Source organism: Aquarana catesbeiana, linkage group LG08 (genome assembly GCF_042186555.1).
Source record: "Aquarana catesbeiana isolate 2022-GZ linkage group LG08, ASM4218655v1, whole genome shotgun sequence".
Taxonomy (NCBI): Eukaryota; Metazoa; Chordata; class Amphibia; order Anura; family Ranidae; genus Aquarana; species Aquarana catesbeiana.
The window spans coordinates 138,419,367-138,444,025 of NC_133331.1; positions in this window are offsets into that span (position 1 = coordinate 138,419,367).

Genomic DNA, 24,659 nt, shown 5'->3' on the forward strand with positions numbered 1-24,659 from the left:
TGTTTGGTAAAGCGGACTTTCACCCATGAAATACATTTTCTCTCCTGCTTACTCGCTCATACACATACAATTTCAGACACATTTTTTTTCAAGGTGAATAACTTTTTATTCCTTGTGCAGCTCACTACTTCCTGATTCTTTACCTAGCAAGGCAGACATAGACTGGCCAACTGCTGTCTCCTGGGATGTTCACATTGCACACCACAGGAGGCAGTGTTAGGAAGAAATATTGTGAAATTTTGATCCCGCTCATGCACAGACAGCATTTGGCTACAAACCACATGCATGTGCAGGCATGTGGCAAAGCTTTTCTAGGTTACAAAGATCTAGGAGAAACCTGCAGCATATCTATGCAAGAGCAGATAAGATAAGTTTAACTGCTTCCAGCCCAGCCTATTGTAAAATGACAGCTGGAAAGGAGCTCTGTTATTCTGGGTGGACGTCATATGACGTCCTCCCAGGATCGCACCCTGCTTGTGCCCTATGGGCCGCGCTCCGGTGCAATCTGTCACCGGTGGACACATTGGATTACAGATCAGTGTACCAGCCTGCTGCCAGTACAATGTGATCGCTGTGACCAATCACTGCAGATCAAATGACAATTGCATGCAATGAATGGCTTTGATTCATGCTATTCATTGTGTACAATTGTGGTAATCTCTGTGATTGGTCACAGCAATCACATGGTACAGACAGGGCCAATTACAGCCCCTTTGTACCATGTGATTATTATTATACAGGATTTATATAGCACCAACAGTTTACGCAGCTCTTTACAACATAAGGACAGACAGTACAGTTACAATACAATTTAATACAGTAGGAACCAGAGAGCCCTGCTTGTTAGAGCTTACAATCTAAAAGGGAGAGCCAGGAGATACAAGAGGTAATAACTGTGGGTGGGTGGGCAGAAAATAAATGTGCAGTTAGGTGAGGGTCAGATAGGTTTCAGGGATCGTCTGAAAGTGGACAGATCGGGGTAGGGAGCTCCATAGAATGGGAGAGGCTCTGAAGAAGTCCTGGAGGTGAGCATGGGAGGAGGTGACAAGGGAGCTAGAGAGCAGGAGGTCTTGGGAGGAAGGAAGAGAATGATATGATTGGTATTTTGAGACTAGGTTAGTGATGTAGCTGGGGGCAGAGTTGTGGATGGCTTTGTAAGTTATTGTTAGTATCTTGAATTTAATTTGTTGGGTGAGTGAGTGGCAAATCACAGCTAATCACAATAGCAAACACTGAATGAATATTTTTAATCTTTGTATGAAATAAAAGGTTTGCTAATTATCACTGGAGGGGGTGATATAGTGAAAGTAGGGAAAGGGAGGACCAGGTGTGCTGGGTGCACAAGGAACATGCTAACAGAAGAAAAGTGTAAAATGAGCACAGAGATAAGCTCATCAAAGTACTAGTTGTTCTTTATTGTCCCATCACAGACTGAGGATGGTGGAGTGACCTAACTAGCTTACTTAAGGTGTTACTAAACCCACAACAGTAAAACCAGTGTGTATATGCAGTAAAGCATGCTTGTTATACTCACCGTGGAACCTAAAGGATCAGTCCTCTGCATTGTGTAAAAACGCTGTTTTATCCTGTCTTTTCTGATCCTCCCCTTTTTCCACTGCCCCCAATCTATCCCCTGACAGTACAGAGGCTATGGAACAGGCTGCATGTGCTCAGTTTGGTGTGTATTGCTAGAGAGTTTTTATTTTCTTGGGAGAGTGCATGTGATCAGCACAGGGCCAATCGGCACTGTCCAGACAGGGTTTGTGCAGCCTCATAGGACAGTCAGAGTACAATAAGAACTCCTCCTATAAGCTTTAACCAGGAACTGATAGAAGTCACAAGACTGCCATATACTACTAATGAGAAAAGGTGCTTGGCAGTTTATATTTACTAAAACTATTGCATTTCCATGTTCTGTGTACTGTGGGAGACCAGATATAGTGAATGTCGGGTCCTGGGTTTAGTAACACTTTAATTTCATTTTAGAAAAGTCAGGTCACCATATTTTTATACAGAAACGTTAGACCTTTGGCAGGTAAAACAGCTGCTATATACCGCACAGGCATATAACACGCACATTCATTTTCAGAGGGAAGTTTCAGGAAAAAAACTTAAATTTTAAATAAGGAACTTTGAAGCAAAATAAGGGTCAGTGCCCATCTGCAGCCTCACCATTGCCTTCAATGCAGCCTGATCAATGCCCATCTGCAGCCTCACAAGTGCCATCAATGCAGCCTCATCAGTCCACATCAATGCAGCCTCACCAGTCCACATCAATGCAGCAGCCTCACCATTGCCATCAGTGCAGCCTGATCGATGCCCATCTGCAGCCTAGAGGGGACAGGGAGAGGGGTGGGGTAAGCGCCGACAGATTACATACAGTGAGAATCTCCTATGATAGACAGAACAGTGGTCCAATGGCGGCCCAGGAGACGGGACCTCCTATTATAGAGGCCACCAAGTAAACAGGAGATTCTCACTGTATGTAATCTGACAGCGCTCGTCCCGCCCCCTCCCTGTCCCCTCCGAGGAAGCTAAAATTGAAGCATTGGCGTATAACACGCACACACTATTTGCACCCAATTTTCATGGTGAAAAAGTGAGTGTTATACGCCAATAAATACAGTATGTTATTTCAGCTGTGTATTAAACTGTTTTCCTGGAGTTTAACTTTAAAAACAGCACTGATATACTCTTGCTTATGACTGATATGAAAAATCACAACTTGAAATTTATGGAGGGGCCTGTAAAGAAAAAAAGAATAGTTAATAGTTATTTCACTGTGCATGTACCTGTTTTCACAGGCAATCTCACTAATATAAGAACAAAAGGAAAGAGACATCCGCCCTAGTGTGATTCAGCTGTAATAAAAACACAATAAAACCACTTCAACTGTTACACTCACATTTTAACAGAGGATTGATTCAGCACATGAAGTATTATGTAGCTACTAACCTTGTACACCACTGTGGGGTCCCAACGGGGAAGGAAAACAGTGAGTACTCAGGCTGGCTGCCCGGATCCTGACAGCACCTCTGAAGCCGTAACACAGACATGGCATGCGGTACCTAGTGTGCATATGTGCCCAGTCCAGCCGGTGCTACGGTCCGTCCACACAACAATCAACACGAGCAGGAGACGGGGGGAGAGCTGACGTCAATATGTTGCCATGATGATGCGTTTCAGAGGAGTGGACTCCTTTATCAAGTCACCTACTACTACCTACAAATTACATGTATAAGAGCAAGTAATTTTTTTCTGGGGTAGTTTTCAAATTTAAGAGCTGAGTATGCTCATGGAAGTTGAAAACCGCTACCTTTATATTCATCAATATTACTATTGCCTTGGGTTAATTTATTGGCTCTAATTATATAAATTACATTTGGTACCACCAAAGATCAGTAATATGTGTGGTGATACCACCAATTTCAATGAGCTTAACTTGGTTCGTATGGGCTTTGATATTACAGTGAGATATTAGTACACATGTCCATGGAGAAGCTCCACATCACTATTTGTTGGATCACAAAATATATGTAAAAATCAAGAAAGAGAGAAAACTATATTTGGGACACAGATGGGACACAAAAACAGTTAACATATTTGATAAACAATTTTTATTGAGCATATTCTATTATAAAAATGATGCTTGGTTATCAACAGTAATAAGGTTTAGCTACATGATAATAATTCAAAATATATTTAAACCACAATGTATGAAAAAGTGAATTGTGATATTGAAGTGTAAAATCTTGTGAAATTCAATAAAATTTACCCTTTAAAAAAAAAAAAAAAATCACAGTGAGAAGGCATTGATATATCCCTGACAGGTTGTAGGGTTACAGCTATAGTACACATGTTGCTGCACCCAATGGTACCCCAACAGTTCATTACTGCCATGTGCTACTGATACCACCAAATTCCCCTGCACTGCACATTCCCATCAGTTTGTCAGCTGTTAGTATTGTACATCTGTGTACACTGTATCAGAGATCATTCATAATTTGAGAACTGTAGACTCACTGTAGAATTACTCTCACAACCAGAATCAGAATCATGCTGCCCTTATTCTACTGAAAATAACAATATGGTTGGTTGTTATGGTTAGAGCATGCTTTCTTTTGACCCAGACCATCCTTAATAGATTCTGCATTGCAGTATCTACAGTCCTTTATATGAAGTTTTTACTTTAAGCTTCCTACAAACATACAGGCAACGGGACGTCTAACACAGAGCAGGACCTTTTAGCACAAATCTACTCTACACAGGGCTTCATTTTTCCTCTGATCCCCCCTCCACCTTGGGGAAACTAATTGGAGAAACCATCACAGGTGGTGTCCATATATTGATCTCAGGACTGTTTGATTACTATCAATACTTACCCAGTGGTAGGATCCAGCACATATTAACTCCACAAGCTGCCCTCCACAGGCTGTTTCTTCTATCTTTTTAGCCCTTTTTTCTGCTCTATCTTGCTATTTCCTTGTTTTCTTATTCCATGATGTGGCACTGTGATATTGATTAAGCCCTCTGTGCATAATGGACGCTCCTTTCCCCCCCTTTTGTGATGTACCAATAGGATAACCTGAAGAAGCTAAAGGCGAAATGCGTAGCGATCCATTGGCGCTGATATTGAAGTTTCGTATGCTTGGCCTTTAATCCAGAAAGAATTTTCTCGGACTACCTGGCATCCCAGTCTCCTAGGCCATCCATGCGACTTCCCTGTTTCAGGTTCCCAATCTGTTCTCTTACATGAGACAGTGTATTATTCCAGATATGTTCATGTATTTATATTAGTTTTTTCCTAAAATATGTGTTTTTTATGTGATTCAAATAAATTATATATTTTTATTAAAATACGAGACCATCTCTCTTTCCTATTTGGGATTATAGTGGCAACCTTTAAAGTTTGTTTTCTTCTTTTTCTGTTTTTGCTCAAACCTTTGCAGTCTGTTAAAGGTGTGATGCCTACTGGAAATATCTGTGGATTTACCTCACTTAATATACGCCAAACAGCACACCTTATCTGATTGCAACATTTAATTTCCGTAGGAAAACTTGTTTTGACATTGAAGTAAAACCACATTACTCATGAAATAATGGTAAGCGCCATAAAGAAAAGAAAAAAGATCTCTATCTTCTTCATGATTTGATCTTTTAATTTTGCTGGCATGTCAAACTGATGCTTCTTTTCACTTTGCAGATCTGGTCCAAGCTCTAGCAACTCTAGTGCTATCATGAAAACATAAATAATACTTTTGTTTATAATTGAGAGTTATTGAATTTATAGGTTAGAAAGTTTGTGGACATCTATTTTTTGCCCGGGATCAATATTCATGATAAAAATCCTTTGTCCATTCACATTTTATTTTTTTCTTCAAAAAGTGCACATCTGAAAATGATAGAGGAATGGGTAATCCCAAGCAAGAATGGACTTTTGATGAGAGCTCCAGGAAATAAAAATTCATAATTTGGACCCCTGTGTAGCAATACCTTACAGCATTGGGGGGTGATTCTGGTAAATTCAAAATGCTAGCCCAGCATCCTTTTGAAACCTGGAAGCTCCACGAGTGGACAAATTCTCCCTGGTTACAATGTAGTAAAGGTCATATCCAAAGAGGGGAATTTCTCCTTTTCTTGAAATTCACATTTGAAGGAATTTTCCTTCTTTTATTTATTTTTTTCTTTTTAGTACAAAGGTGCCTGTGGGTGGCAACATGCCAGCAGGATATAAGCATTGATGTTTGTGTTTCACAATGTGCTACTGATGCCTAAAATGTATGGCTAGCTTTACTGTTGTCAAACAACAGGGATTCCTCTCTTTGAAGGTGGAAATATACCTGCTATGGAAAACAAAGGCAAAACTGCTGCAGGTTAAAAGTGCAGGCAATTTACGTACCTGTAGCAGCCTCCCAAATTGTTGTAATTGATGTCATGGCTGAATCCTGGCTTGTTCTGACAGGCAAAGCTCTGAATATTTTGTGTCAGAGCTTGCTGCTAAGCCTCCTTCATTCCTATTGTCCCAACACTATGATGGACAACCTTACTGGTTAACAGGAATGTACAGGATATGACAAGTCATATGACTGAAACAAAAAAGAAAAAGTGGTCAGGTGGATGTTGTCAGTGTTTTTTTTGTTTTTTTACAATTTTTTTCTTCTTCTTCTTCTGCTTTATCAGCCCTGTTGGGGGGGGGCTTTGGTGAGATATCAGGGGTCTAAACAGACATCTCCCCTATGAGACAGGGAAAGGGACTGAGGACACAGATTCCCCAGTCCCTTTCTCTGCAGCCTCAGCTGCACTGAAGATGAATGGACAGCGGCTCCTCTTCATTCGTAAACACATTTTATGATGCTCAGTTATGAATAGACAAAGTCAGTGATCACTGATCCAAGTCAGTGATCCAAGTACTCGTGCAAATGCTCGGTATGGGCACCGATGCTGATACTGGTATCAGTATCGGTGCAACCCTAATATTGACATCACACATTTGGGCATGTATACAGATCCTAAATGACAGCCCAGCCCCTCCCTCCTCCTCCATGCCCAGTAACTAAAAAAGAACACAGTGGGTGGGATGTCACATCTTGATTGATGGATGATCCACATCCCATAAAAGCATGAGGACACAGGCTGTAGTGGATTTCAAGAGGGAGTGATTCCCATAAACGAGATAACAGCACTGTAAGTGTTTTTGCAGTGTTCTTTTTTTGACCTCTCAACAGCATCAGTTACAGCCTGCAGACGTGCATATTGAGCTAATATTTCCCAATTTCCCAATAATATTTCCCAATTTCTAATTTCATAAAAAACACAGATTGTGCCAAAAATGTGTTATGTTTTATTTTTATCATATTTGTGATCCTTCTTTCTCTCTTTCTGTGCCTTTCCTTTTTTTCTCTCTCTCTCCCCTGTCATCCACATCCCACCGTGCACACCACTGCCACCTTGCTAACACACTACCCCCTGTCATCCTCATACTCCTCCCACCTGGCATCCCACTGCAACCTTCCTAACACCCCACCCCCTGTCATTCTCATGTTTATCACACCTGGCACCTCACTGATACCTTGCTAACACTCCACCCCCTGTCATCCTCATCTTCATCACACCTGGCAACCCACTGCAACCTTGCTAACACCCCACCCCCTGTCATCCTCATCACACATGGCACCCCAATGATTCCTTGCTAACACCCCACCCCCTGTCATCCTCATCACACCTGGCACCCCACTGATACCTTGCTAACACCCCACCCTCTGTCATCCTCATCCTGATGTTCATCACACCTGGCACCCCACTGCAACATTGCTAACAACCTACCCCCTGTCATCCTCATCCTCATTACACCTGGCACCCCACTGCAACCTTCCTAATACACTACCCCTTGTCATCCTCATCTTCATCACACCTGGTACACCGCTGCCAGCTTGCTAAAACCCCAACTCCTGTCATCCACATCCTCAGCACACCTGGCACCCCAATGCCACCTTGCTAACATTCTACCCCCTGTCTTCCTCATTCTCATCATACCTGGCACCCCACTGCCACCTTGCTAACACCCTATTTCCTCTCATCCTCATCACACCTGGCACCCCACTGCGGCCTTGCTAACACCCCACCCCCTATCATCCTCATCACACCCTACCCCCTGTCATCCTCATCCCCCCTATAACCCACTGTCAGCTTCCAAACACCTGCATTGACAAAGCAGCTTATTCCCATGTTGAGAGGACAAGGGTCTCTTCCCCACAATTGTGCAACTATTGTCTGTGGATGGGGGCATATTGAAATATGGAACACTATGTTAACAATATCGATGCCACCCCAGGTGAATAAAGTGTTACTAAACCCACAACAGTAAAATCAGTCTGTATATGCAGTAAAGCATGCTTGTTATAACCCCTAGTGTGGAACCTAAGGGGTTAATGCTCTGCATTGTGTAAAAAGGCTGTTGGGTCCTGTCTTCTCTGATCATCTACTTCTTCCACAAACTTCAAAAAATAACCTAATATTTACAGCGTTGGTTCTCAACTCCTATCTTCAGGACCCACTGACAGGCCAGGTTAGCAAGAAAACAGAAATACATCACAGGTGATATCATTTGCTGCTTCAAAAGATGGGTCCAGTGCTGCAGTGTCAACCAAACTACTCTGCTCTAAGATGTTGATGGAGAGTTAGGCAATCCCAAGTGACCATGTTTTTTGGATTTTCATGGACTCCTCCCCAGCCTGAGAGACTTGCGTATGTTGTGAAAACTTTCCATGTAGGAAGGTAGGATAGGAAAGGAAGCATATCTCCACTGCAAGGGTTGTGGTGGTGATCAACCAAGATAGGAAATTCCTTGCTTGGTTGGACAGGAGCATGGGTAAATCAAAAGAAGGAGCGTGCTTTTCCAGGTTGACAAGATTTTTAGTTGGAGAGTTTATGAATTGAATTGGGTGAATGGTACTGCCTTAAAGGAGGCTACCATTAGGTCTAGAACTGTCATCGAGAATCTCATTGTGGGGTGTCTCTTGGATCTCAATTCTTGAGCATGCAGTATTCTCTGGAAGAAAGACTTTTGCTTGGGATGTGTTCAGGACCAGACTTAAGTATTTCAGGTAAAGGGAAGGCTGGAGAGCAGATTTGTTGAAAGCGATTACCCAGCCAAAGGCCTGGGGCATCAGAATTGTCTTTAGTCATTGATAACTGGAGGGGGGAAGTGCCAAGGTATTTGTGAACACTGTGGGAGCAGAGCATAGGCCGAAGGGGAGTGCGACAAATTGTAAATTATGTCTGCCACTGCTAAGCTGAAAAGATGAGGGAGCTAAATGGGAGCATGCAGATAGGCATCTTGGATGTATATGGATGCCATGTAGTTCCCTTGTCTCAGAGAAGCTGCAGCTGCTCTTGTCACTGTCGGCTGCAACTGAAAGTTTGGCTGTGTGTGATCACTACTGCACTGCTTAGGAGAGCTCAGCTAGGACAGAATTCATCTGTGTGTGCAGTGTGGAAACACACAGTGGTACTAGGCTGCAGTAAAGTGATTTATAACTGCACAAAGGAGAGATAAGGCAGAGTGAGGATCCTTACAGTGCAGTGCATGAGGATGAATGACAGTCACAGGGTAGTTTTGGGTTGATTTGAAAGAAGAAAATAGTGAGGGAGTAGAGTTTTGTACTCTATTTTCTACACCTTTGAAACCACCAAGTGAACCCACAAGTCTGGGTCCTACAGAGAGGCAAACTGTAACAGTCTTGCCCCCATTCTTAGAAGTGAACGCGCCTTTTTATTGTGAAGAGTGCTTTAGGGAAGGCTTGGTGGTCTTTGTGGGCCAAGCCTTATGCCAAAAAGAAGGGCTTAACTTAGGTTTTGGAGTTAAAGCCTGGTTGGAGCAGACAGGTGCTGATCATTTAGAGAAGCTATTGGCTTCTGAGGGGGGGACTTTTGGGATCTTCCAATGTGGCAGTAAAACCTTCCCACCTGTGGCCTTTTTGATGAATTGGTCAAGTGCCTCATCAAACAGAAATCTTCCTCGGAAAGGAAGATGTGTGAGGCACCTTTTGTTGGCAGATTAAGCTGCCCAAGCTTTTAGGCATGGGATTCAGGTTGCACAATGCCAATCCTTTTGCAGACAGATGCAATGAGCTTTTCAACGTTAGTAAGCATGTTGCGTAAAGCTCCCTCCTCGATGTAATGATAATCTGGGAAAGAAAAATCTTATGTAGCATCTCCCAATACTGCCTAAATATAATTTTGGGACTTAAATGAAGATGGCTGTATTACGGGAAAAAAAAAAATAAATATAAAGAAAACAGGACTTTTGAGGTGCTAAACACAAACAAAAAATGTATGTAACTACTTACTGCCTGTCCACAGTACAATTACTGAGGCAGGGCAGTAACTACAGGCTAAGAAATGTACTGGTATGTCGCTCAGCACATGTGCGGTGGACAAAGCGGATCACGGTGCTCGGATCCCAGCCACGTTAAGCGGTTGTGGTATCATGTGATTGCTATGACCAATTACATGATTACATGTAAGCAAAACTGTCATGAATCGAAACCATTCATGACAGCTTGCTTACTATTGTGATGCTATAACAAAAATATAATACTGCGCTATCTGTAAAACAAAAGTGATTAAAACTCATATGAAAAATCAAAATCAAAAACTCCGCTGCAACTTCATGTGAGACACACAATACCATACAAAATTAAAAAATCAAGTTGCGTGATTGATAGTTGATGATCTAGAAAGACACCTTAGATTTGTGACACATAAACAAATTTATAAGTTTATAAATAACCTGTGGAAAAGGTTAATAGATACCCCTAGATATTACAAAATAATGCAATTGATGAGTCACTAGTTAGTCCTTAACAGATAAAGAACCAAATGGAAAAGTTCATGTGTTAAAAGTGGTACTTCAATGTGTTCCTCCACGGTGGCACATGAACAAAACACCACAGAAAGAGTGAAATGAAAAATAGGATAGTGCCTCCACCTCTACACGTACTGCCGCTTACCAGCTGTAAATGATCTCCTGTTATGGGAGATCAGATGCGCTTGTGGCTTATTACCCCACCTCGGGACTCTGTGCTGTGCACCAATACTCCCAGCATCCCCACCAATGGATAGGCTCATACACAAATGTATTCAGTAGGTCCCCATGGAAAGATAATAAAGGCTTGCATAGTGTAAAAAGAACAAAATTGCACTTACAATTAAGTTGTAGAAAAACAGCATTTGGAATCGAGTTGGCCGGCTCTCTATAGCAGCCCGTTGCTTCCGGGACCTGCGTACTCGTGGTGACGTCACCGTGGTGTACGCCATGCTTCCTACTAAATACCTTGGACTGCTCACTTTCCATGTACTGTCCGTATATCAGGATTGATCAATTTTCAAATATACTGTATATTCTAGTTTGTATAACTTCCACACAGACTAAATAATATACACTGATGTGGGTTATTTGTTACCAAAGAAGTTTAGCAGACTACATTTTGGTGTGAATTTATGAAGAAAGATTATTTGTTTGACAAACTAACATTTTTTTTCAACATCATCTGTATTTTTTTTTGCTTATATAGCAAAAAATAAAAAACCCAGTAGTGATCAAATACCACCAAAAGAACAAAAGAAAGCTCTATTTGTGTGGAAAAAAGTATATAAATTGCCTTTGTGTACAGTGTTGCATGACCGAGCAATTGCCAGTTAAAGAAACAGTGCAAAAAATGCCCTGGTCATAGAAAAAAACCTAAATGAAAAAATCTCAATTTGATTTTTCATACACAATTGTGGTTTTGGACACATCATCACCTAACAATTCCATCTAAAGCATGTCTGTTACAATACATATACAGGTCATTATGACTAAGACTAGGTTCAAAATAACCCTTGGTACTGGTGGACATTTTGGGGTTGATTGAAACTGGAGAGTGCAAAATCTGGTGCAGCTCTGCATAGAACCCAATCAGCTTCCAGGTTTTTTTTGTCAAAGCTTGATTGAACAAGCTGATTGGCTACCATGCACAGCTGCAACACATTTTGCACCCTTCAGTTTTAGTAAATCAACTTTGTGTCATATACGTTAAAAAAGGGCAATGGTAGGCAAATCTTCAGCGCACTAGATTTCATCAGGAAGATATACTGAGTAGTAAAGATGTGTTGCGCCAGCTACTTCAAGGACCAAACCAAAGGAGGCCGCCAATAAATCTCTTATGGGGTGTACACACGGTCGAACTTTTCGGCTACAAAAGTCTGACGGACGCCGACGGACCAAATCTGGCGGACAATCCGATCGCGTGTGGGCTTCCCCGGGCTTTCCCAGTCGCAAATCTGACGGACTTTAGATTTGGAACTTGCTTCAAATCTTTACGTCGTAACTCCGCTGGACCCAGGAATCCGCTCGTCTGTATGCTAGTCCGACGGACAAAAACCCACGCTAGGGCAGCTATTGGCTACTGGCTATCAACTTCCTTATTTTGGTCCGGTGTACGTCATCACGTACGAATCCCTCGGACTTTAGTGTGATCGTATGTAGGCAAGTCTGTTCGTTAGAAAGTCCGTTGAAATTTTGTCGGACGGGCTGTCGAACTTTTGTAGCCGAAAAGTCCGACCATGTTACTGGGGGACCTTAACCATTAGAGTAACTGGGGGACCTTAGGGGGAAGAAATGATTGGTGGGTAAAAAATTGTGCAAAGATTGTACCATATGGTGAATACTGTTAGGTTGGAAGGGACGTGCTCACGACAGATTATGGAGATGACCTCCAACAAGGGACTCCTTCAGGGAATGGGTAAATACTGTGTAATCATACAGATGAATAAAGTGAACCCCAAGGAAACATCAGACAATGACCCATCAAACTATTATCCACCACTTGGTACAATTTTTACTCTTACTTACTTTTAAGCGATGGGTCTCCACCTGCATGCACCTCTGTGGCCACTGCCACCAACTTTCTTTCTATGTTCATTTTTGTAAAACGGTAATCAAGTTCCCTTTTCCCATGATCATTTTTTCTATTTTATTAGTTATACACTGTATGTGAGTGTTATATGTGTGTGTGTATATATATATATATATATATATATATATATATAGCTAAACACAAGTATTCCATCAGGGATAAATTAGACAAATTTCCTTTAAGCCTCGTACACATGATCAGATTGTTGGCCAACAAAACCGTGGACTTTCGTCCGAAGGGCGTTGGCCCAAACTTGTCTTGCATACACACGCCACACATTTGTTGGCCAACAATCACGAACGTAATGAAGTACTACATGGTTTTTCAGCTCTTTAGCGCCACCCTTTGGGCTCCTTCTGCTAATTTTGTGTTAGTAGAAGTCTGGTGAGTGTTGATTCGCGCTTTTCTTTTCACGCTTTTCATTTCGTGCTTTTCAGTTAGTTTCTGAACGGTCGTTTATCAACCAGACGCTGCGGAATCGGAGGATATAACATGTTATTTATTATTGGCATTGGAGTTGCTTTGACATTATTTTATTGGTTGAATAATGATTTGACTTGGCATATTTTCTATATTTTTGGATGCATAGAATACACTTTTTGGTTAAGTTCTATTGGCAAATAGCATGTCTAATTTTATTTGTGTTCTTTTTTTATTGCACAATAAAAAAATTGTGTAGAATAATACTTGGCTATGTGTTTTACTTCAAATGACAGTTTGAGAGTAGGCAGTTACATTTAAAAAAAATACAATGTAAAATTGACAAGGGACACCAACATAGTTGTATCTTTAAAAACTCTGGGATAATGGTGTTGTGGTAACTTGCCCAATAAAAAAAAAAAAAGCATAATAATATTATTCTTGATATCACTAGAAAAAAAAGCCTTTGAAAATTAGTTTGCAATAACTCCATCAGCATCACCAGCAAAGCAGCTTCATTATTATCCCATTAAAGAAGAAGAGAATTGTGCGCTGCATTTCGACATTTCTTAATTTGCCACGTCAAGAATGTTAATTCTCCATTACAAACGCTAGCTTACAAGACAGACAGCTTCTGGCTCGTCTTTGCTTCCGAGCATGTTTGTACTTTGGTCGGACGGACTTGTGTACACACGATCGGAAAATCCGACAACAGACATTTGTCCACGGAAAATTTTAAAACCTACTATCCAATATTTGTCTGAAAAATCCGACAATTGTCCGATGAAGCATACACACGTTCAGATTTTCCGCAAACAGCCTGTCATCAGACGTTTCCCGTCGGTAAATCCGATTGTGTGTACGCAGCTTTAGCCCGACATTTCATAGAGAAAGGACATACTGTTTCTCAATTAAGATTTATGGTCATAGATGGTATACCTAAGAACTGACATGGAGGGCATAGGGTATTAAGCCTTAGAAAGCGGGAGGTTCAATGGATACACTGTTTAAATACATTATTGCCTAATGGATTGAATTCAGTTTTTTATCTACATTTATTTCTTTGACTTATTCTTTATTCTTTTTTTTAAACAGTGATGTCTTTTTATATTTATTTTCATAGCCAGCTATATACTGTACATGTATTCACTATATGTGTTTTGTTCTTCCTTAGCACATATCGAATGTAATAAGAAAAGCGATAGCACCTGCTGACCGATGATTCCATATATGTCTACATGTTTTCTTCATTTGTTGATTATCCTTATTGGTACTAAATAACTGATTAATTGATTGATCCCATATGAGATAGGAGTGTATAAATATGCTTGTAAAGACCATTATTATTGTATGCGTCTTGCTCAGAAGAAGGGCACTATCTGTATAGCCCGAAACCATCATGCATTTGACACTAAATGGAATTTGAATTTTCCTAATAAATAAGAGTAAAGAAAACAAAAATAGGTGTAGCGCTAAAAAGTTTTGAAATGTCCAATATCAAGATGAAAAAATAGACCAACAGTTCTAAGTATAGAATGTAGGAGAAAATCATCCATGTATATATTGGTCCTAGTGATAAGAAGTCCTCAGAGGTTATGTGACTTCAGACAAAAAGCACGTCAATAGGTATATGCCATCTGGAGTGAAGACAGACACACCACCACCGACAATGAAGAGGCTTACCAGATCTCATGGACCCAAAGGGGCATACGCCGAGTTGGGTCAGACAAAGCTTGGGTGGTCAGTGGCTGTAAATGATCCAGAAGGGTGATGTTCCTGGGATGAACCGTAAACTGATGTGTCCCTCAGGATGGTATTAGGAACCAAATGATGGTGATGCCAAGTAGGAAAAAGGAGGAAAGGCCACATAGTGTAAATCCATAAACAAATGTAGAATTCATTAAAAATTAAGAGATACACTCACATGTAAATCCTTTTAAAAACAGCGCTGTAGAAATGTGGTGGCAAGTGGGGTCCTAACCAACGCGTTTCGTCCTCTTAGACGTCGTCTGGGGGGTTCCCCCACTGCAGCCTACAAAGTATATATAGAGGATGCATCAATAATGATGAGAAACAGCTCCACGGGTGCACAATTGCCACTTCCGGTATTCGGGCAAGATGGCCGCCCGGCGTGCATTCCACGCCTCCCATTGAATCTAATGTGTATACCGGAAGTGTAACAGGTGGGGTCAAAGTAGTATGTAAATCGAATCTGTTTAAATATTCATATTTAGGGATTAAGTGTATTAATAAATAGTACATAAACAGTGTCCAATGTGGAAAACAAATGTGATGACAGGTCTGCACAGACCGCACCATCTCTGAAGTGAGCGGCTGATATGTAGCTTGCTGCTGGGCGGCATTATGCGCGCGCATCTAGAGTGAGTGACCGATGTGTAGCCCGTTGCTAGGCGGCATTGTGCACGCGCATCACAATCAAACAGATAATACTGCGCCTGAGCAGTAGATGGAAGGACGTAAAAGTATCGTCCTTCTGATACTAATCAGGTGGGAGGTTAGGAAGACGGCTGCGTCTTATCTTAGTGGCATAGCATGACTCATATGTAAATTAATACAGAAGACCCGGAAGTGCGTGCAGTGGCCCCAAATAAACAAATAATAGGGGCATGTATTCCCGGTGTGTATATATAGACAAACTTACGTAAAATTGTGAAAAACTAAATGATATGTGTATTTTAAGTCACGTACCATTTAGTCAGCGAGCGTGTGTGTATGCTGTGTAGAAAAAAAAAAAAATTTAAGTCGAATGACAGTTGATATAGTCCATTATCATGACCTTAAAAAACCTTTTTTTTTCTACACAGCATACACACACACACCATTATGAACAACCTCCCCTTGCCACTCACAATAGGTTCTTGCCCCTTAGAGACACATGGGATGAAGAATACAGAAATAATTACAGACATGACCCTGGGTCTAGATATGAACAGTCATCTCATGATTACTATCCATCTGGTACCAACCAATACAGGGGACAGGTTTTTCACGAGGACCAAAGACCACGAAAAAGAGGTCCAGACCCAAGAGAGGCACAAGGGGAGGGCGAAGAACACAAAGGAGGAAAAAGAAGGAGAACTTAAGAGGCCAAGGAGTTTTCAATCTAAGTACCAAGCCATTGACTATAGAAGAGCTTTCTGTGCTCGACAAGGGACTTAAATTTGCCCCTCCTAAGAAGCTCGATAGGTTTGGTACTTTTATTGACATTCATAAATACATACGTAAGTTGCATATCCAGCGCTACCTCATCTCTAATCCGGTTAGAAATGAGAGTAGCACTACATCTGGAACCGTTCATTCCGGTTTGTCGAATCCTTCATTGTTTAACCCACCCGTCCCTGTAGCGCCAGCTATAAGTATATTCAGGGACCTTGTCCTTAAAGATCTAGCAGAACTCCCGGATAAACACATACGCCACCACCCCTTGTCTAGCACGGGTTTGAGGCCTTTGTGTTCACAAAAGGACCTTGTTATCTGCCCGGCGGACAAGGGTGGTGGCATTGTGATTCTAGATAAGAAGGATTATGAATCTGAGATGCATAGAATTCTTAACGAACCAGACACATACAAAATAATACCCAATAATCCCACTACGTCATTTAAGAGAGAGTTGTCTGCCATTGTAAAGAGAGGTTATGATCAAAAGATTTTAAATAAAAAGGAGAGAGACTTTTTGGTACCCTTGGCACCCAGGGTTCCAACCATTTATTATTTGCCCAAGGTACATAAAAATCCAGTGCAACCCCCCGGCCGGCCTATCGTGAGTGGGATACATTCTGTCACCTAACGTATAGGCCGGTACATTGATTTTTACCTTCAACCTCTAGTGAGGCGTATGCCATCCTACTTAAAGGACACGGGAGCAACCATCCGTCTACTAGAGAGTCTAGAGTTACATGAGGATCACATCATTGCTACAGCTGATGTTGCATCCTTGTACACATGCATACCCCAAGACAAGAGCTTAGAAGCCGTTCAATATTTTTTGGAAAAGGAACCAAGCATCGCTCCCTTTCAGTGTTCCTTCATCATGGAGCTATTGGAGTTCGCCACTAAGCGAAGTTATTTTTGGTTTGATCAACAATATTATCTCCAATTGCGTGGCGTAGCTATGGGCGCCAAATTTGCCCCTAGCCTCGCCAACCTTTTTATGGCCAAGTGGGAGGAGGATGTCGTCTATACCAATAGGGACCCTTCCCTCACGATGTGGGTACGGTATATTGACGGCATCCTCCTCCTATGGAAGGGGAGTGCCGAATCACTCAATTTATTTTTTGAACATCTGAATGACAACGACCGTGGCATTTCCTTATCCCACACAGCCAGTAAGGACAAGATTAATTTCTTGGACTTAGAAATTGAAATGTGCAATGGCAATTTTCAATTCCGGACACATTTTAAAGCCACGGACCGTAACAGCTTCATACCACCAGACAGCTGTCACCATCGGTCCTGGCTTGATTCTGTGCCACGGAGCCAATTTCTTTGACTTCAAAGAAATTGTTCGAACACTGATACTTTCAAAGCACAGTCCGAACTTTTGAGAACTAAGTTTGTTGACAAAAATTATGACGCTTATCTTGTGGATTGTGAGCTCCAATATGCCCTTGAGACAAATAGGGAGTCACTACTTGAGGAAAGACCTAAAAAGGAACAAGGAGACATTTTCAGGTGGTCCCTGCTGACTTCCTTTTCCACTCAGCACAAGCATGTTAGAGCTATCCTCTCTAAACATTGGGGTATCCTTAAGAATGACCGAGTTTTGGGCACAGTCTTGCCCGATAGGGCGAAAGTCATCTTTAAGGGAGCCCCCACCCTACAGAGCAAAATTGCTCCAAACATCATTAACCCTCCCACACGCCAACCACTTTTCCATGAGATGGAAGGATTCTACTCGTGTAGAAAATGCATAGTGTGCCAACATAATTCTGGCATCGGAAGAAAGACTGTGTCCTTTATGTCTTCGGTCACCCAAAAAAGATACTCCATTAAACAGTTCTGTACTTGCACCACTAGCCATATTGTGTACCTGATCACATGCCATTGTGGGAAACAGTACATGGCCCGCACCATCTGCTCTTTTGCTGTAAGAGTAGCTGAACATATCGCTCTTATCAAGGGTGGGGACACTAAACATACTGTCCCCCACCACTATAGGCTACACCACAATCGTGTTATAGAGGGGACACAATTTGTGGTGATAGATAGATATGTTCCCCCCTGGAGGGGGGGTGCCATGACCAGGGGTGTGTCTCGCTTAGAGACCTTCTGGATCCATGAGCTCCGTACACTTTTCCCACTGGGTATTAATGTAGAACTAGATGTCAATGCCTTTATTAATAGAGCTTGACACCTGGTTTCATTTTATTTTAGTTTTTGTTATTCTCTCCTTTTTACATGTCATAAGTTATATTTTATTACCATTATCCTTACTAAGTTTATTTTTATATACATGTATCGATCTTGTCAATTTTGCATGTATGTACATTTTTTAATATACATGTATTAGATGATTATTCATCTGTGCATCACTATGGGAACCCACTCCACGATCGATCGTGTATTTATACATGAATATAGATGAGCATAGTTATCACTATGCCATTTTTCTGTCTTGAATTTCCACAATGGAAATGTATTTTATTTTATTTTAATTCACATATTTTCACATTTATTAATTGCACGCTTCTTATGCAGTGCAGATCATGCCCTTGAGGCATTATCATTATTCACATGTTTTTTTGGTTTTTTAAGGTCATGATAATGGACTATATAAACTGTCATTCGACTTAAATTTTTTTTTTTTCTACACAGCATACACACACGCTCGCTGACTAAATGGTACGTGACTTAAAATACACATATCATTTAGTTTTTCACAATTTTACGTAAGTTTGTCTATATATACACACCGGGAATACATGCCCCCATTATTTGTTTATTTGGGGCCACTGCACGCACTTCCGGGTCTTCTGTATTAATTTACATATGAGTCATGCTATGCCACTAAGATAAGACGCAGCCGTCTTCCTAACTGCCCCCTGATTAGTATCAGAAGGACGATACTTTTACGTCCTTCCATCTACTGCGCAGGCGCAGTATTATCTGTTTGATTGTGATGCGTGCGCACAATGCCGCCTAGCAACGGGCTACACATCGGTCACTCACTCTAGATGCGCGCGCATAATGCCGCCCAGCAGCAAGCTACACATCAGCCGCTCACTTCAGAGACGGCGCGGTCTGTGCAGACCTGTCATCACATTTGTTTTCCACATTGGACATTGTTTATGTACTATTTATTAATACACTTAATCCCTAAATATGAATATTTAAACAGATTTGATTTACATACTACTTTGACCCCACCAGTTACACTTCCGGTATACACATTAGATTCAATGGGAGGCGTGGAACGCACGCCGGGCAGCCATCTTGCCCGAATACCGGAAGTGGCAATTGTGCACACCCGTGGAGCTGTTTCTCATCATTATTGATGCATCCCCTATATATACTTTGTAGGCTGCAGTGGGGGAACCCCCCAGACGACGTCTAAGAGGACGAAACGCATTGGATAGGACCCCACTGCCGCCACATTTCTACAGCGCTGTTTTTAAAAGGATTTACATGTGAGTGTATCTCTTCATTTTTAATAAATTCTACATTTGTTTATGGATTTACACTATGTGGCCTTTCCTCCTTTTTTCCTACTTGGCATCACCATCATTTGGTTCCTAATACCATCCTGAGGGACACATCAGTTTACGGTTCATCCCAGGAACATCACCCTTCTGGATCATTTACAGCCACTGACCACCCAAGCTTTGTCTGACCCAACTCGGCGTATGCCCCTTTGGGTCCATGAGATCTGGTAAGCCTCTTCATTGTCGGTGGTGGTGTGTCTGTCTTCACTCCAGATGTCATATACCTATTGACATGCTTTTTGTGTGAAGTCACATAACCTCTGAGTAAAAAAAAGAAAGAGAAAACCTGCACTATCAAGCAAAAAATTAATATAACTGCAGCTGCAACAAAACCACAAATATCAATGAGGTGAAAAATTACATACAAAGAAAAAATTGTGCGCTTACATTAGATATTTAAATCTATATTACTACATGATTATCATAAGTAGATAAACAAATAAATAAAAACATAAATAAAAAACACCATCAAAGTTAATTGTGAGTGAATTAGAAAGTCGCTATGCTACAGAGCAAACAGCGACATGTAAGTCAAATACTAATATTGACCATTGTATACATATAAACCAACAATAAAGTTATAAACTGGTGTGCAAAAAAGAAAAAACAAAGGTTATTCCACCCAAGTGCAAAGTCATAAAGTTCAAAATTGCATCCTGAGTCGCAGGAAAAACGCATATCCAAAGTTCATGAATTGCATTCCTTAGTGTGTATAAATATATATAGAAATAAAAAACACCATCAAAGTTAATTGTGAGTGAATTAGAAAGTCGCTATGCTACAGAGCAAACAGCGACATGTAAGTCAAATACTAATAATGACCATTGCATACATATAAACCAACAATAAAGTTATAAACTGGTGTGTAAAAAAGAAAAAACAAACAAAGGTTATTCCACCCAAGTGCAAAGTCATAAGTGAAAAAGTTCAAAATTGCATCCTGAGCCGCAGGAAAAACGCATATCCAAAGTTCATGAATTGTATTCCTTAGTGTGTATAAAGGAATAAGGGGACGTGAAGGGACCTCCAACCACCAGTGGATCCGAAGGTTGATAATAGGTGTATCCTTACCAGACACGTTGGACCTCCTTTATAGCAAGGTCTTAGAAGCATGCAGATTTAGCCCTCTGCAGGGACAGTAGATGTCAGCTCACCACAAAGCTGGAGATGGTTCTGACACTTCCGCATTGATGTAAACACTCCCTCGTTTGGACTCGTAGGTAAAGAAGGGGAGAAAGAAAAAACTCCAATGGTATAGTATGTAAAAAAAGGGGAACTTTATTGCCTTAGACAACTAGGCATCTTTAAAACATCCAAAACATAAAAGCCGGCAAAATATAAAAACAACAGAGACGCCCGTGCTAGGTTACATGGGGCTCTATGGCGATCTGGCGTACACTGCGTAGCCACGCCCTACATGTTTCGTGATAGGTCACGTCTTCAAAGGGGCACGGGCGACGCAGTGAACCATCGCCATTTATAGTACTTCCTTACATTCAAGCCTCGTTTTCATCTGAGTTTCAATTACAATCTGAGCATGTGCAAAGGATACCAAGCCTCGATATGGCTCCCGTATAATGCTTCCTCTCTATTCAAGCCTCGTTTTCGTCCAAAGAACGAATTACGATCTGAGCATGTGCAAAGGATACCAAGCCTCGACGTAGCTCGCATTATGAAACGCAAACCAGGAAGCTTGTTCCTGAATGTCATTAGCACACTTTATATGGCCAAAATTTTGTTCTCATCTCAAACTAATATATGTCATCTATTATAGGTCTTAGCAATTAGTTATTTTTGGGTCAAATCGTCCCATTTTACATACTGTAGGACACTACTCCTACAGTAATAGACATTTAGCAACAAAAAAAGGGGAAAATTTGAACGAGCACATTGGAAATATCCGAAGAGGGTTTATAGGCCACCCAGTATCCAAACATTATTTGGATGTACATGGGCGAGATCCTAGGGGTACAAAATTCATAGCCATAGATAGACTCAATATAATTTAGAAAGTGCAGCGCTGGACATGTGAGGTGAATTATGAAATTTGATAAACAAATTAATAAATTAATAAAGAAAATTAATCAAAAAATAGAAAACAGTGATACAATCATACGTGTTAATTATGTGAAGTGTTTCTTGAAACGTGAACATATAAACAAAAAAGGAGTCTTTCCTTATAAAAAACTTAAGAAAACACATAAACGTCCACAACAGTGTGTTTGATACAAGTGTAGATTTCAGGGGTACATTCTTCAATGTTCCATGTTGCCCACCACCGAATAGAAGAATGAAAGGCTTACCAGAAAGCCTGTGACCGCCCTTACTCAGGGGGGTCAAAACAGGCTTAGTAGATATGCTGAAACCGCCACAGGGATACTCCAAGGGCCACTGATGGATAGGTGCGTCAGGAATCCTCGCCAGATAACCGACCAGCCAACAACCGCTGTAGATGTTCTCCTGAGTACTATCCTCTCAGGGGGCAAGCTTGAGATTTTCCACAGATCCAATGCAAAAAAGGTGTAGTTATCATGCCAAAAGAAACAAAAAAGGAGATGCTCCGCTGGTGCAGATAACTTTTGGTTTTCTTTTTATTGGCAAAATAGCGTTAAAATAACAAAAAAGAGGAGCAAAGTAAAAAAACGACACTACCGCCGTTTATTTTAAAATCGCGCATGCGCGGTGCGTGCAATGTTGTGACCCTACGGCCGTTTCGTCACAACTGACGTCATCAGGGGTACGCACTGACGCACGCGCATGCGCACTAAATACACAAGCGTCAAAAGAGAGGACGCTATGATTGGTTCACAAGAGGCTCTGCTTCATTTTGATAGGTTCCAAAAAATTAGCTGCAGAGGGTAATTGCCATCTACATGGAGATCATTAATCAATTAGAAAGAAGGATCGTCAAGCCATTAAACTTCACCCCATGAAGATAACAGCAAAAGGACATTCCACCTATGCCACCTAGTGACTTTTCAAAAGTATTACACTAAAGTTCACCAGCTGCCACCTAGTGACTTTTTAAAATTATTACACTAAAGTTCACCAGCTGCCTGTATCCAGGCCGCTGTGTAAAAGATAGTGGAATACAAAATGGCATAGACAATAAAATATGAAATATAAAATAAAAAATAAAATTATAAGCCAATTAACACATCATAGTTGTTGTTATAATGTCTATAGACATTTATAAAGTTATAAAGCTAAATTAGTTAATTATAAAACTATCAAAAACACCAAACCTAGTAGAATAAAGGCAAACAACATAGGGCATCGCTTCCAATGCCATTTAGTGGAATACTAAATATTGCACCAGAGGTAACACCAGCCTTAATTCAAACAATTAAAAAAATATAAAAAAAATATGTAAAAAATGAGAGTAGGGAAGATTGGTATATCATAGTAAGGAAAGAAAAAAGGAGCCACCGAAGCCTATTAATGCCTATTATGAATTCAATAGCATAGCGTGCTCCTTACATTAATTATAAAATTACAATACAAAAAAATATCCAACCCTATTGGGAACCTGAAAAAGGTGTAAAAACAAATAGTTTATAGAGGATATTCGGTAGAAATTTTTAAGATTTTATAAAACTACGTTACCCACAAAGGGCATATTCCTGATGTTCAATATTTATTATCACTAGAGGTATATTAGGTAATCAAACATGATTGTCATTAAAGGTGTATCAGAGGGGGACATCAACTTCACCAGCAACCTAATGTATTCCAGAGACATCAGCTGTTGTTGATAAAGCAGTTGATGTCCCACTCTATATTTAGACCCTTGGGGGCATGGGAACCAAGTCTAAAAATCCAGTTGGTCTCTGATCTGGATATAGTTCGCTTCCCATTACTGCCTCGCCAATGTGGGACATACTTTTCTATACCTATAAAAGTGGTGCCACTAGGGTCTCTGTTATGCACTTCATCATAGTGTCTAGAGACACTATGCTTATCAAACCCTTGTTTGATATTGGTGATATGTTCCCCTAATCTTACACTAAGTTTCCTAGTGGTTCGCCCCACGTATTCCAAACCACAAGGGCACCTAAGAAGGTACACCACACACTTGGAGGTGCATGTTATGAGGGAATTAATAGGGTAAGTGACGCCTGTGCCTACTGATGTAAACTCTGTAAGCCTCCTTTGGCGTAATGCATTTACTTTACAAACCCTACATCTTCTACAGGGAGAGAAGCCCTTCAGATCACCAGAGATCACTAGAGATCACCTCTAGTGATAATAAATATTGAACATCAGGAATATGCCCTTTGTGGGTAACGTAGTTTTATAAAATCTTAAAAATTTCTACCGAATATCCTCTATAAACTATTTGTTTTTACACCTTTTTCAGGTTCCCAATAGGGTTGGATATTTTTTTGTATTGTAATTTTATAATTAATGTAAGGAGCACGCTATGCTATTGAATTCATAATAGGCATTAATAGGCTTCGGTGGCTCCTTTTTTCTTTCCTTTCTATGATATACCAATCTTCCCTACTCTCATTTTTTACATATTTTTTTAATTGTTTGAATTAAGGCTGTTGTTACCTCTGGTGCAATATTTAGTATTCCACTAAATGGCATTGGAAGCGATGCCCTATGTTGTTTGCCTTTATTCTACTAGGTTTGGTGTTTTTGATAGTTTTATAATTAACTAATTTAGCTTTATAACTTTATAAATGTCTATAGACATTATAACAACAACTATGATGTGTTAATTGGCTTATAATTTTATTTTTTATTTTATATTTCATATTTTATTGTCTATGCCATTTTGTATTCCACTATCTTTTACACAGCGGCCTGGATACAGGCAGCTGGTGAACTTTAGTGTAATAATTTTAAAAAGTCACTAGGTGGCAGCTGGTGAACTTTAGTGTAATACTTTTGAAAAGTCACTAGGTGGCATAGGTGGAATGTCCTTTTGCTGTTATCTTCATGGGGTGAAGTTTAATGGCTTGACGATCCTCCTTTCTAATTGATTAATGATCTCCATGTAGATGGCAATTACCCTCTGCAGCTAATTTTTTGGAACCTATCAAAATGAAGC